An 11,012-nucleotide genomic window follows, 5' to 3' on the forward strand; every position below is an offset into this window, starting at 1 on the left:
ACAGTAATATTTATTTAAGCAGCAAAACATTACTCATTGACATAGAGAATTAAAGTTCCATTTATGCTCAGCAATTTATCATTAGACTCACTGGATTCACATACCATCCCAGCAAGATAAGGAATGCTATGAAGAAAACTGTTACTTATAAAAAGGAAAATCAAAATCTGAATATTAAATAGATTGCACTGCACTGTGATGGAGGTTTTGTTTTAATATTGGCAAAAGAGAACAGCACTACAAAAGCAGAACATGCTACATGAAAAGAACATGGCTGGAAGTAGTGGCAGTGATAATTGACTCTGAACCTTTCATGAACCCATTGACTTCAGTGGCCTTTGGATGAGGCCCAGAAAAAAGCCACATTTTTATATGGCAGGCAAATTTGATAAAGGCACAGTCTGAATCAGAAACAAAGAAGTTGTGGGGAGCTATGCAGAGTAGACCATGAAGCAGAAATAAATAGTATTCGTACTGTCAAAGGAACGAGTATAGTAATTGCATTCACTCACATTAAATCCAGTTGACTGATTTCCATTTAAGGAAGATTGAGCCAGAAAAAAAATAGGAAACAGAATTGAAAAAAAATCTTCAGGATCTGGGTTATACATCTAAGATGAGCCCTGCAGGCAACAATACATCTATTATGCTTGGCATTTGGCCCATGCTTTGTATTTCAGTTGAGTTTCACTAATCACAAATCCTCAAGGGTTTATAACTTCTCCCTCCTTTCCTGGGATCACCTGGCCAGCTCCCCATTATGCTTCCAGCACAGCTAAGGCCCATGAAATGCCACGTACAAACACTTTGGCTCTTCATGTCTCCTCATGAACATGGGTAAGAGCGGCTGTTTCCATCAATGTAGGACTGGGTCTCTGGTGAAAGAGGTTTCCCTTGCTCCTGATGAAATGGTGAAAGGCTCCTGCTAAGGTGGCTACGCACCAGAAAGAAGCACACAAATGCATAGTGTGGGTTTATAAACGCAAGTGCAAAGCTGCAATGCCAAACCTCTTCATAACCCCATAGGTACTAGAGCTTTTCAGGTGCCTTGGATTTTTAGTTTTTCCCAGGATTGTTTGAATAAAATGCAATTACCCAAGTGAATGATTTAATCAGCAGAAGACAGAGTGAATCCCTCTTTTTGTTCCAGTAAGGATATGATTTTTCTGACCTTGTGTTTGGCTTCGATAGAAGGAGACATCCTGTCTGTATCCTAGAACAGCCAGCAGACGGGGAGCTAGGGCACCCTTTAAGGACCTGAGCCATACAGGTGCGAGCTGGGAGGAGAAATTTGAATAAGCCTCTTATTTTCTCATCACTGAAGTAGTGACTAGAGAGGGAGGAAGACTAATAGTATGTGATGCCTACCTGGAAGAGGCAGTTAGTGGCTGCAAATGCCAACCTAGTTGTACTAGTTGCAGCAGTAAATGCCAGATTTAAGAGACTTTTCAGTGGACAGCAATTCTTTTATCTACGTATTAGGTATTTTCCTGCTGATGGTTTGATTCCTGAGCAGGAACAGCTTATCTTGTGCTAGCTGTAGTTTTTCCCACTCCAGAGGCCTTCCCTCTTCCTTTCATGGAGATCCTGCCTGTCTTGCAGGAACAGCAGAGCAGAGACCTAGGTAGGAAAACGTGAGAGCACATCTAACACTGTGGTGTATTGGCCTACGGCGCATTCCCTCCCTTTTCTGTCCCACTGCTGATTGTTGCATTTGCTACAGGGAATCTTCCCCAGTTACTGGAAGAGATCATGGACAGAGGAGAGAGGAGAGGAGAGGAGAGGAGAGGAGAGGAGAGGAGAGGAGAGGAGAGGAGAGGAGAGGAGAGGAGAGGAGAGGAGAGGAGAGGAGAGGAGAGGAGAGGAGAGGAGAGGAAACAGACCTGCAAAAAAGTTACTGTATACCTCAGCAGATGCCCAATGCAGTTTGTACTACAGCGTCACAAACAGCTGTGCTGTCATGGTGCTTTGGCCAGCACACTGTTCCCACTGGTAATTCAGAACATAGGTGTGCTTAATTTAAGCAGCTTCTTGCTTGCTCTACTGGTTATCTTAAATTCCTTTCTGGGGTGTCTGGTTTTCCCCATGCACCACAGAGGTAACCCAGGCATGTACAGGATTTTGGATTCTGCATCAGAATCTAGCCACCTAATTTTAAGGCGATTAAGCCTCTTTGAGGATCTGGCCATTTTTAAGTGGTGAAGAGCAAATATCCTGTATTTGCACATGGATGCCAAACAAAGGCCTTATTAATGATAATACATTGCTGCTCAAGAAAGTCTCTTATTATGGGGTCAAGATTTCTTGGAACAAAGTCGTGCTGCCCAACCTACTGCCTGTGAGGAACTTTTTCTGAAGAAGAACATGAACAACGACTTATGTGTCTTTAGAAACAAACATTAATGGCTAAAATAGAACATTAGTAATATGTAAAAATGAAATTTTGTCTGTAGTCTTTCTTCTTCAGGTTTCTGCAATGATGTCTTCTTTTATGTCCCCCTCTAAAAATAGTACCTCATTTGTGATGCACAAGCAAGCTGCTTTCACAGGCTAGAAGGGAACAGTGACTATGGGCACACAGTAAAAAATTATCAAGCTAGAATGGCCAAACTGCCATAATATTCTATGTATTATACATTAACCTGCTTTAACTGAGAGGCAAACCACATGACATTAACCTAGTCTAATCAAGGCACCTAGAAATAACTGCGAAATGAAACAGGGCATGCGTGTACCAAACTTTACAGAAGTACCTATGACAAAAATTATGTTTGCAAACACAACGCATTTGCACAAACATCTAGAAACCAAATACTTTCATAATTATCAAATGTTATTCAAAGTATTGTTGATATTATAAAACTTGTAGCTGGGAAGAAAACACACATTGGGCCTTATTCCACACCTAGTTGATTATCTCAGCCCAGGAATACCATAAGTTATGTTTTAGATAAACTTTCAGTCACTTTAAGATAAACTGGTACAAAAAAATCTAAATTTAATTGCTACAGAAAAAAAATTAAGTACACTGGATCAAAGGATTTCTTTGCCCAGTCACTGATACGTAGTCTCATCTTTCATATTTAGGTATCTATGTTTTCAACCAGTGGTCAGCTCAACGCCTGTCCACAAATGTTGTTCCTATCCTTCATAATAAGTGCCTTGGGAATCCTCATGACAGGCTCTGCCTCGGCAGTAGACTAAAAGAAATACTCCAGAGATCCCAGAGGAACTGTTGCACCTTTGTCAATATGGTTCACATATGGAAGCATGTATGGAAGGTGGAAAAGAAAATCTTAGTGTTTTTCTCCCATTTAGTATGTCACATTTTGGGTGGGTTTAGATGCAGACACATTACAACATAGAGCTAGCACTACACTTTATCTTTGACAATGTTTATTAGTCCTGAATTAAATCCAGCCTGTTTTCTGTGTTGGTCAGTCATGCGTCTGACTGGCCGGATGGGTCTGGGTTTCTTGAGAACAGGGTTTGCTTTATTTTGGAAAGAAAAATGAGGCTGTGAAAGCCTTTGAGGACAAAGGTTTGCTCTGCAGATTAAAATTACTGATGGGAATATTTTTATTTGTTAGCTAAAGCTAAATTTTAAATGCCCTATTTTGTTATTCCAGACTCTTACATGCACAACGTTTCATTTAGTTTTTTTATTGGAGAAAGGACATGTTTACAGCAACATAATTATTTAGAATGAGGGTTCTAAATTTTATACGATCATTCCTGCTATTAAATCAGAAATCATTTGACCAAGGATATAATTTTAGAAATAGTTAAATAAATGCTGACTAAGCAATACAGTGTCGTCCTATTGCATTTAGCCATTGCACGAAGACACGTCACACACTTAGATGACACGTTTTCACTCTGCTACCGTGTTCTCCAATGGTTTCCACATGCAGACTGGGGACTGAGAGGGGGATGACAGACTGCTTTATCTCTTTCACTTCAGGAAAACAGAAACCAGTTGACAGTGTATTCAAAGAGAGAGAGAGAGAAAGAGGGAGAGTTGTTTTTTTTTTTTTTTAAACCACCAATGCTACTGTGAAATATCAAGTTCTAATTCACATGACTCACACTAACTACTCTCCCCAGGCTGGCCAGATGACAAAGCACATTATAATTATGTGGCTAAGATTGAAATGCTCTTAAAGTCTACATAACTAGCCTAATGGACTCCACTAAAACCCACCAAGGGCACTAGACCTCACAACCAAAGACCATAGCTAGATATTACAAATGGCAAGGCTGTAGTCCAGTGAAAACATGGTGCTACTTGCAAATTGTTTCTCCCTAAAATGATTGCTCTGCTGAATGCTCGAGGAGAGTGACATCAGTTAGTGGTCACCCATGACAGTTTTATTCCTTCAGCCGTTTCCTATTGCTTCAACTGTAACGAAAAAGGTTTTCTTTCCTTGCATAAAACTCCAATTGAAATGAATAGGCAGAGGAAAGCTTTTCTAAAACTAGAGCTCTCACTCCTTGAGTAAACAAGAAAATTCCTCGAAGGACATATTCATAGCAGGATTATTGTTCTCAGCATGGGTCTTCGGCAGAATAATTTCTGTATATGAAATAATTTGGCCAAATGAGGACAAAAGGAGAGCACAAACTGCTGGTTTCACTGGCTGGACTAGATCAGCCTTCCTGATTAGTTTGTCTGTGCTTTTGCTCCCTGTTCCATGCTAAAATGAAAATACAGCTCTACGATGTGTGTGTAAAAATGTCTTCTCCATAAACAAAGATTGGTTTTGAATAGTCAGTTCTCAATGCACTGCAAGACCACCTAGAGAGTCCTCAAAAGGCAAGGTAAAAAAGAAAAAAAACCACAACAAAACAAGAGGAAATATTTTCAATGTCCAAAAAATTAATCTACTATTTTAAATGCAGAATAGAAGCACAGATCCAGAAAATTATACCTACAAATTTCTGCTTTCCTTTACTCACTCAAACTTTTTCTATTCCTCTTCCATTTTCTCGTCCTTACTTCTTAGTTTTAATGAGTTTATTCACTTTTTCCTATAATTGTTTTGCCTTTCCCTATACCAGTCCCTGACTGTCCTTGTTCTAGTCTTCAGTATGCCCAGTTCTTCCTCTTCCCAGCTCTCTATCCCTCCCCTTTTTCATCTGTGGCTCCTCCATTTTATGTTATATTTTCCATTCCTTCTTTGCTAGTGAGGAGCTGTGAGCTAAGCTCTCCTCCCTGCCACAGAAGAAAGTAGGCACAGGAGCGCATACAAAGGCAAAGACTCTTGTGGGAAAGAGGGGAAAGTAGAAGTCCCACCCGACCATTGCCTTGTGCTGCTTCCTTTCAAGAGCTTGCTGCTTAGAAATTCTTACTTCATTCCTCCCCACCCCCACCCCCCCACAGTAGTATGTGAGGAAAAGGGAGTAAGAGATCCCTCATGGAGCTCTCAGACCACAAAGACAGCAAGAAAAAGAAACATTCCCTTCTAGCAAAAGAAGAACAGATGTGCATGCTTTCCCTTGAACCTTTAGAAAGATTATACAGTCACATCCATTGGAGAAAATCATTCATCAGTTTTCTGTCTATTTTCAAATCACTCCCTTTACCCTAATTCTTCAGCTTAGATCATCACCTGGCACAGGCAGCCACCAGGAACCCACTCTGCTGTCGCAAGTCCCAGGTTTCCCAACGAAGAACTCAGGAAAGTTACAATATCAATCTTAATTTGATTTTCATTGCTTTCATTTTTCCCCTTGCAATGATTTGAAAAAGAGCTCTTAGAGAGCTTAGATGTTTCTAGCAACTTAGTTAAAATGCCAGGCCTGCTACATCTATTGCTCTTCCCACTAGCCTACAGCTGTTTGGTCTACTTTACGAGACCTAGCAGGTAACCTAATCAACCTATGGATTTATTTTTGGCAGTGGATCAGGACTGTGTATTAAACTTGTGAGACTGATAAGGAATAGTGCCAATATAAAACTGGGTTGTTCTGTTTCCCTGAAATCACTGAGAATTTATTACCCAAATACAGTTTATACAGATTCATGACTATTGAGTAATTCTGGGTAATATTTTCTCCTTTGTTTTTAATTTTGTGGAGAATGTTTGTATTTTTGGTTCATGCTTCTTAAGTGAGGTTTCTAGGGTTTACAGTCACTGGCAATTTACCAGGATGCTGTCACAGGCTGAAGAATAAACCTTGCCTTCAAAACAATGCATCTTTTGGCTGGATTTTATTGTAATCAACATTGCAATGCCACTACTTGTTTTTTCTGAACTCATCAGTACAGAGCTGTTGAAAATAGCTTGATGCTTCTCCTTTGCCTCCTGACATTGCTCATGGTTAATTAAGTGACAATAAAGTTCGGGTTAATGCAAACAGGCATTAATTCTTGTCAGCTCCCTGTTCTCAGGAGTATTCAAGTTGGACAAGCAGAGAGAAACAACATTGAAAATATATCCTGGAAAAAAACATTCAATTAACGTCAGCATTGGAGGTCTTGTCAGAGATGTGTTATAATGTATGCCCCATTTTTTCCCAGTAACTGCATGCGGGCAAACCCCAGTGTCTGCTCAGAGTTAGATGTAGGACTGAGGTCTACTTTTACAAGCACTAGGATAAAAGCTTTTGTATCCTTGCTGCTGAATGTATGCCAGGCAGTGTCAGGCAGCAAATGTGCCAGGTTCATTTTTCTAGACACTCTTATCAGAAATACTGAAGTGTTTTCTCACACTGCTCAAATGTAGGAAACTAAATCAAATTGGGGGCTTAAGAGCAAGCAATATTTCCTGGGTGGCAAAAAATTGATTTAGAAAGAAAGATTTAAGTAAACAGTTCCTTTTTTTTTTTTTTTTGTGGGAGTTGAGGAAGAATAATAATTTAAAAATCAGCTTAGAAAGTATGAATAACTATCACTAGATGAAACTACTGCTGTTCCAACATGTGTTGGCAATAGTCCTGAAATACCTCTTTCAGCTGAGTGAGGCGGTAGCTAGCTGCTACCTGCTTATAGGTCACTCACAGCTCACTGCCTAGGCTAGGAGGATTAGCAAGTAGATCTCTTTCTCGAAGGATATGAAATATATGAGGTCTGTTACCTCTTCCAGCTAAAGCGTTCACAGCTCTGTTTCTAGATACAAGATCCACACAGTAGCTCCGTCTTTAAATATGCTCTCCATGGCTTCAGTTCAACCCAGCCATTTGCCACCACCAAACCAATGCTCTGCTGCTGCTTCATCACCTACTATCCAGCCCTGCAACACTACTGCCACTGCCACTACTCCTCTGAAGCTTGCTGCTGCTACATCCCCACCGCAGTCACCCATTGCTCCCCATCCGTGGCGTTGTCCTCCTGCGACCCTCACAGAACCCCTGCAGCACTTCTGCCTGCTGGAGAAGATTTATGGCCTGCAGGACTGGCTCCTTCCACAAGGAGAAGGCACTAGCAGTTGGGATTGGAGTTGCCTTTTTTTACAGTAAAGAAAGGCAATTTCTCCATGTGGCACTTTGGAGAGATGTCTCTTGTTCACAGGATATCAGATATCAACCCATATATTACAGTTTTGTGAACATTAAGTGAAAAGTTTATTTGTAGTAAAAAGACACACACTCAAGCCTTGAACTGTCCGTCATCTCCCCTTGCTCTCCAACAGGTCCTTGGAAAGAGTTCCTACATGTGACTTTGGTCACTTCTACTGAGAAATTTCAAGTGCTTTTTAGGTTTGATGTGGAGGCTGCAGCTATCACACCTGCCAGGTCCCCTTGGCAGCACCTTCCATCCCCTCAGTCCCCGCATGAGAGCAGGGGGCTGGCAGCACAGCCAGTGGAGCCGTGAACACCCACCCTGGGGTGCCCTCGTGGGGCTCCCTAAGGGCATGCCACCGCTTCCGCAAAGCAACATGCAATCCCCTGCACCTCAACTGCCAGATGGCCTTTCCTGGGGTCCCCACCCTGGGGGTGCATTTATTTTCTCTCCGAATAATACCAGATAACCAGGAGCAGAGTGCCAGTTAACGTCTCTTGTGTAGGCTCATGGATGACTTGGATTGGAAGAAAAGTGTCTTCAAAATTAAGTCATGGAAGGCCATTTACAACAAAGAAATGGTACCCACAGCATTTTAAGTTTCTCATAGCAATAATTTTAATAAATCTTTTCATTTGGGCACTCTTTTACATACTGTGCTGTACACATAAGTGCTGGCAGGTAGAAAAGCAGGCTTGTGTTGCAGTCACAGGAAGAGAACCTGAATTATTTACGAGGGGAAAATTTTTCAGTCTGGGAATCATAGTCAAATGAGGAAAATTAAAAAGCTCAACTACTGCACAGTGCAAAGGCTATAAACCTAAGATCTCCCATCCCGATTTTTTATGCGGCTAAAGGACATCTGTATTCAGCAGATCACAAAAATAATTCATATACAAGTGGATGCAGGTGGACTTGCTTTTCCCTGCTCTGGCTCCTTTAGCATTAATATATCCTAAATACATGATTTGACACAGAAACTTAACTTACTCTCTGAATTAGTTATCACCGTCTTATTTTTGGCGCATACTGGCTTTCATGCTTCTGCTGCTTCTGTGCAGTATTACTGCACTTTTATTATCTTCATTTTTGAGCTTGCAGCAGTACAAACCTGCTGGGTGCAATGACTCAGCTGCTTTCCTCTTATTGCTGTGTGCAGCACATATGTCTAATAGCAATGATGAAGGGTAAAAGCAATGGGGAAACCAGATAAAGAGCATGCTTCTTTGTAGATACATATGCTACTGTTGCATAATATAGATACATAGATACCTATGTTCTTCATCTATGCCCACTGGAGAAATTTGGTTTAAAGATGTATTAGTGTATCACAAGAAAGAAATAATAATGCATTCTTGTGTTGATATTACAGTGACACTTATGGAAAAGAAAGACTTCACATTCTTTCTGTAAAACATTTTGTCCTAAGGACAATTCTCCTCTATCTCCTCAGTTTATTGGTGTTCACTGCTCCAGGAAAACAGTTTTTACTAGAAAAATAGCCTTGGCCCTCACATCCTGCTCGCAGAAAGGGGGCCTGAGCTCTCCTGCACCTTTGGATATAGAAAGAGGTGTAATTGCCCCAGCTTTCAGAGCCGGATTGCACAGAGGACCCTATGTACTCACCCAGATTCATGTGCTGCAGCTTTGCTTTCTCATGGTAAGCAACTAGAAGAAATGAAATTTGTTTCCCCATTTCTAATATTGTACAGCAGCTCTGCACTTACTTTTGGTAATCTTTCCTCTAGCAGATGCACTGAGTCCTTGAAGAAATCAAAAGCTGCCAAACGTCAGCCTCTTCAATGAAGTGACATGAGTGGGAACCACTTTGCGGGGAGAAAACCACTGCAGAAGGAGAAAACACAGCTCATTCCTCTTTCGTTTTTACCTTCTGGACACTAGACCTGAGGTGGAGATCACAACACTGGCTGCACTTCTTGAAAAACTTGATTAAGTAGTGGCCAAATTATGCCAAAGAGGTCCTCCAAGAATTATTTCCATAAAGGCAACACCATCTCACCTGGTAAAAGCTATTTTTCATCTGTTAAAAGTCAAAGGAAGAATTTAAGAAAGAATTAAAATTTGCATAATTTCCTTCCTTGTGTTCTTTCATATACACATTCAGCCAAGCTCATTAGTGCTTACGAGGTAGCTTTGCTTTAAAAATATTACAAAAAAATCAATTATGACTGCTAGCTGTTAACTAAAGAGGTGACACTTGGGAGCAATCTGGATTGCATGATAAGCTGAGTTCATTTGAACAATATGCACTTGAATACAGTTAATGTAATGTCATTAACCTTGACATCAAGGATGTAGGTTACTGTTATAGAAGGGTGACTGTATTTTGGAAATCAATAACTAAGTCAAGGATTTAAGGGTCATCATTACCAGGCAACTAATCATGCATTCCTAATGTGAGGCTGATCCTGATTCTACCACTGCATTTGTGCAGAATGTGAAATTAACTCTTTAGGTTGCCAAGGTGTAATTGAGTAAGTAGAAACTCCAACTGGAAAGCAGGAATGAGCGAGAATCTTTAAAAATAATATATTGCTTTAAACCATCATCACTTTTATAGTCAACTGCCATTGCCTGGCCTCCTGGAATCATGCAATCATGTCAGAATGCAACTTGCATTAAAAGGGAAACAACCCTCCACCAGATATTGCTGTCTAGTTCTGATTGCTAGTGAAAAAAAAATCTGAAAAAATGAATCCTGTTTTTTTTTATTAAATCTCATCATGCTTAGTCCTGCCAAGCTGCCTATACACCAAATAAAGGCAATAGAACCATTTTCATTTTAGAAGGTATGACAAGATTGAGTAGCTAAAATTAAGACATTTTCAAATATGAAGATGCACAGTTTTATCACCAAAGGTATTTCAATCTTCAGTCCGAGCTGGAGAAATGAAGACTAGTGCAGGAAAGGTACGCTGAAGTGGTTTGGCTTATGTATGCAGATGGTCAGTATATTGGGAGAGTCCTAAGGCTAAAATCTATAGTTTTAAAGCTGTCCATGTTTGGTTTCTTGGCTCCAGTCAGTGGGGTAACAAAAGTTCATCATCTGTGTTAGTCGGTAATCAATCAGTATCGGCAGTTTTCAGCCATAGCTACAGTTGTGTCTCTCTCCCAACTCTTGTAACCTGAAATGTCCTGCAAAGACTCATAACACTTTTAGTCCTGGCATGGAACGGGACTTGGTCTCTGCAAAATTTACTCCTGCAGTTGCTGAAAGTTGGTGCAACCCCCCTTTCCCAATGTAAGTGTAACAGGCATTTTAACTCTGCTGATGGAAAATGTATTCCTTCAGCAGTTTTCTTTTTTTCTAAGGAAAACTCTGGGTGACCAGAGGTGGACTTTTCCCTACCAGCTTTTCTTCCTCTCCAGTTCATGGCCTTGCCGCTGGTGATGCGCGCTGGCTCTTCCTGGACATAACAGCTTCTCTCTGCAAAGTCTCCCCTGGGGGCATCATGCCGCCTTTGCACCTCTCTCCTCAAGTAACAGA

Source organism: Gymnogyps californianus, chromosome 1, assembly GCF_018139145.2.
Source record: "Gymnogyps californianus isolate 813 chromosome 1, ASM1813914v2, whole genome shotgun sequence".
NCBI lineage: Eukaryota > Metazoa > Chordata > Aves > Accipitriformes > Cathartidae > Gymnogyps > Gymnogyps californianus.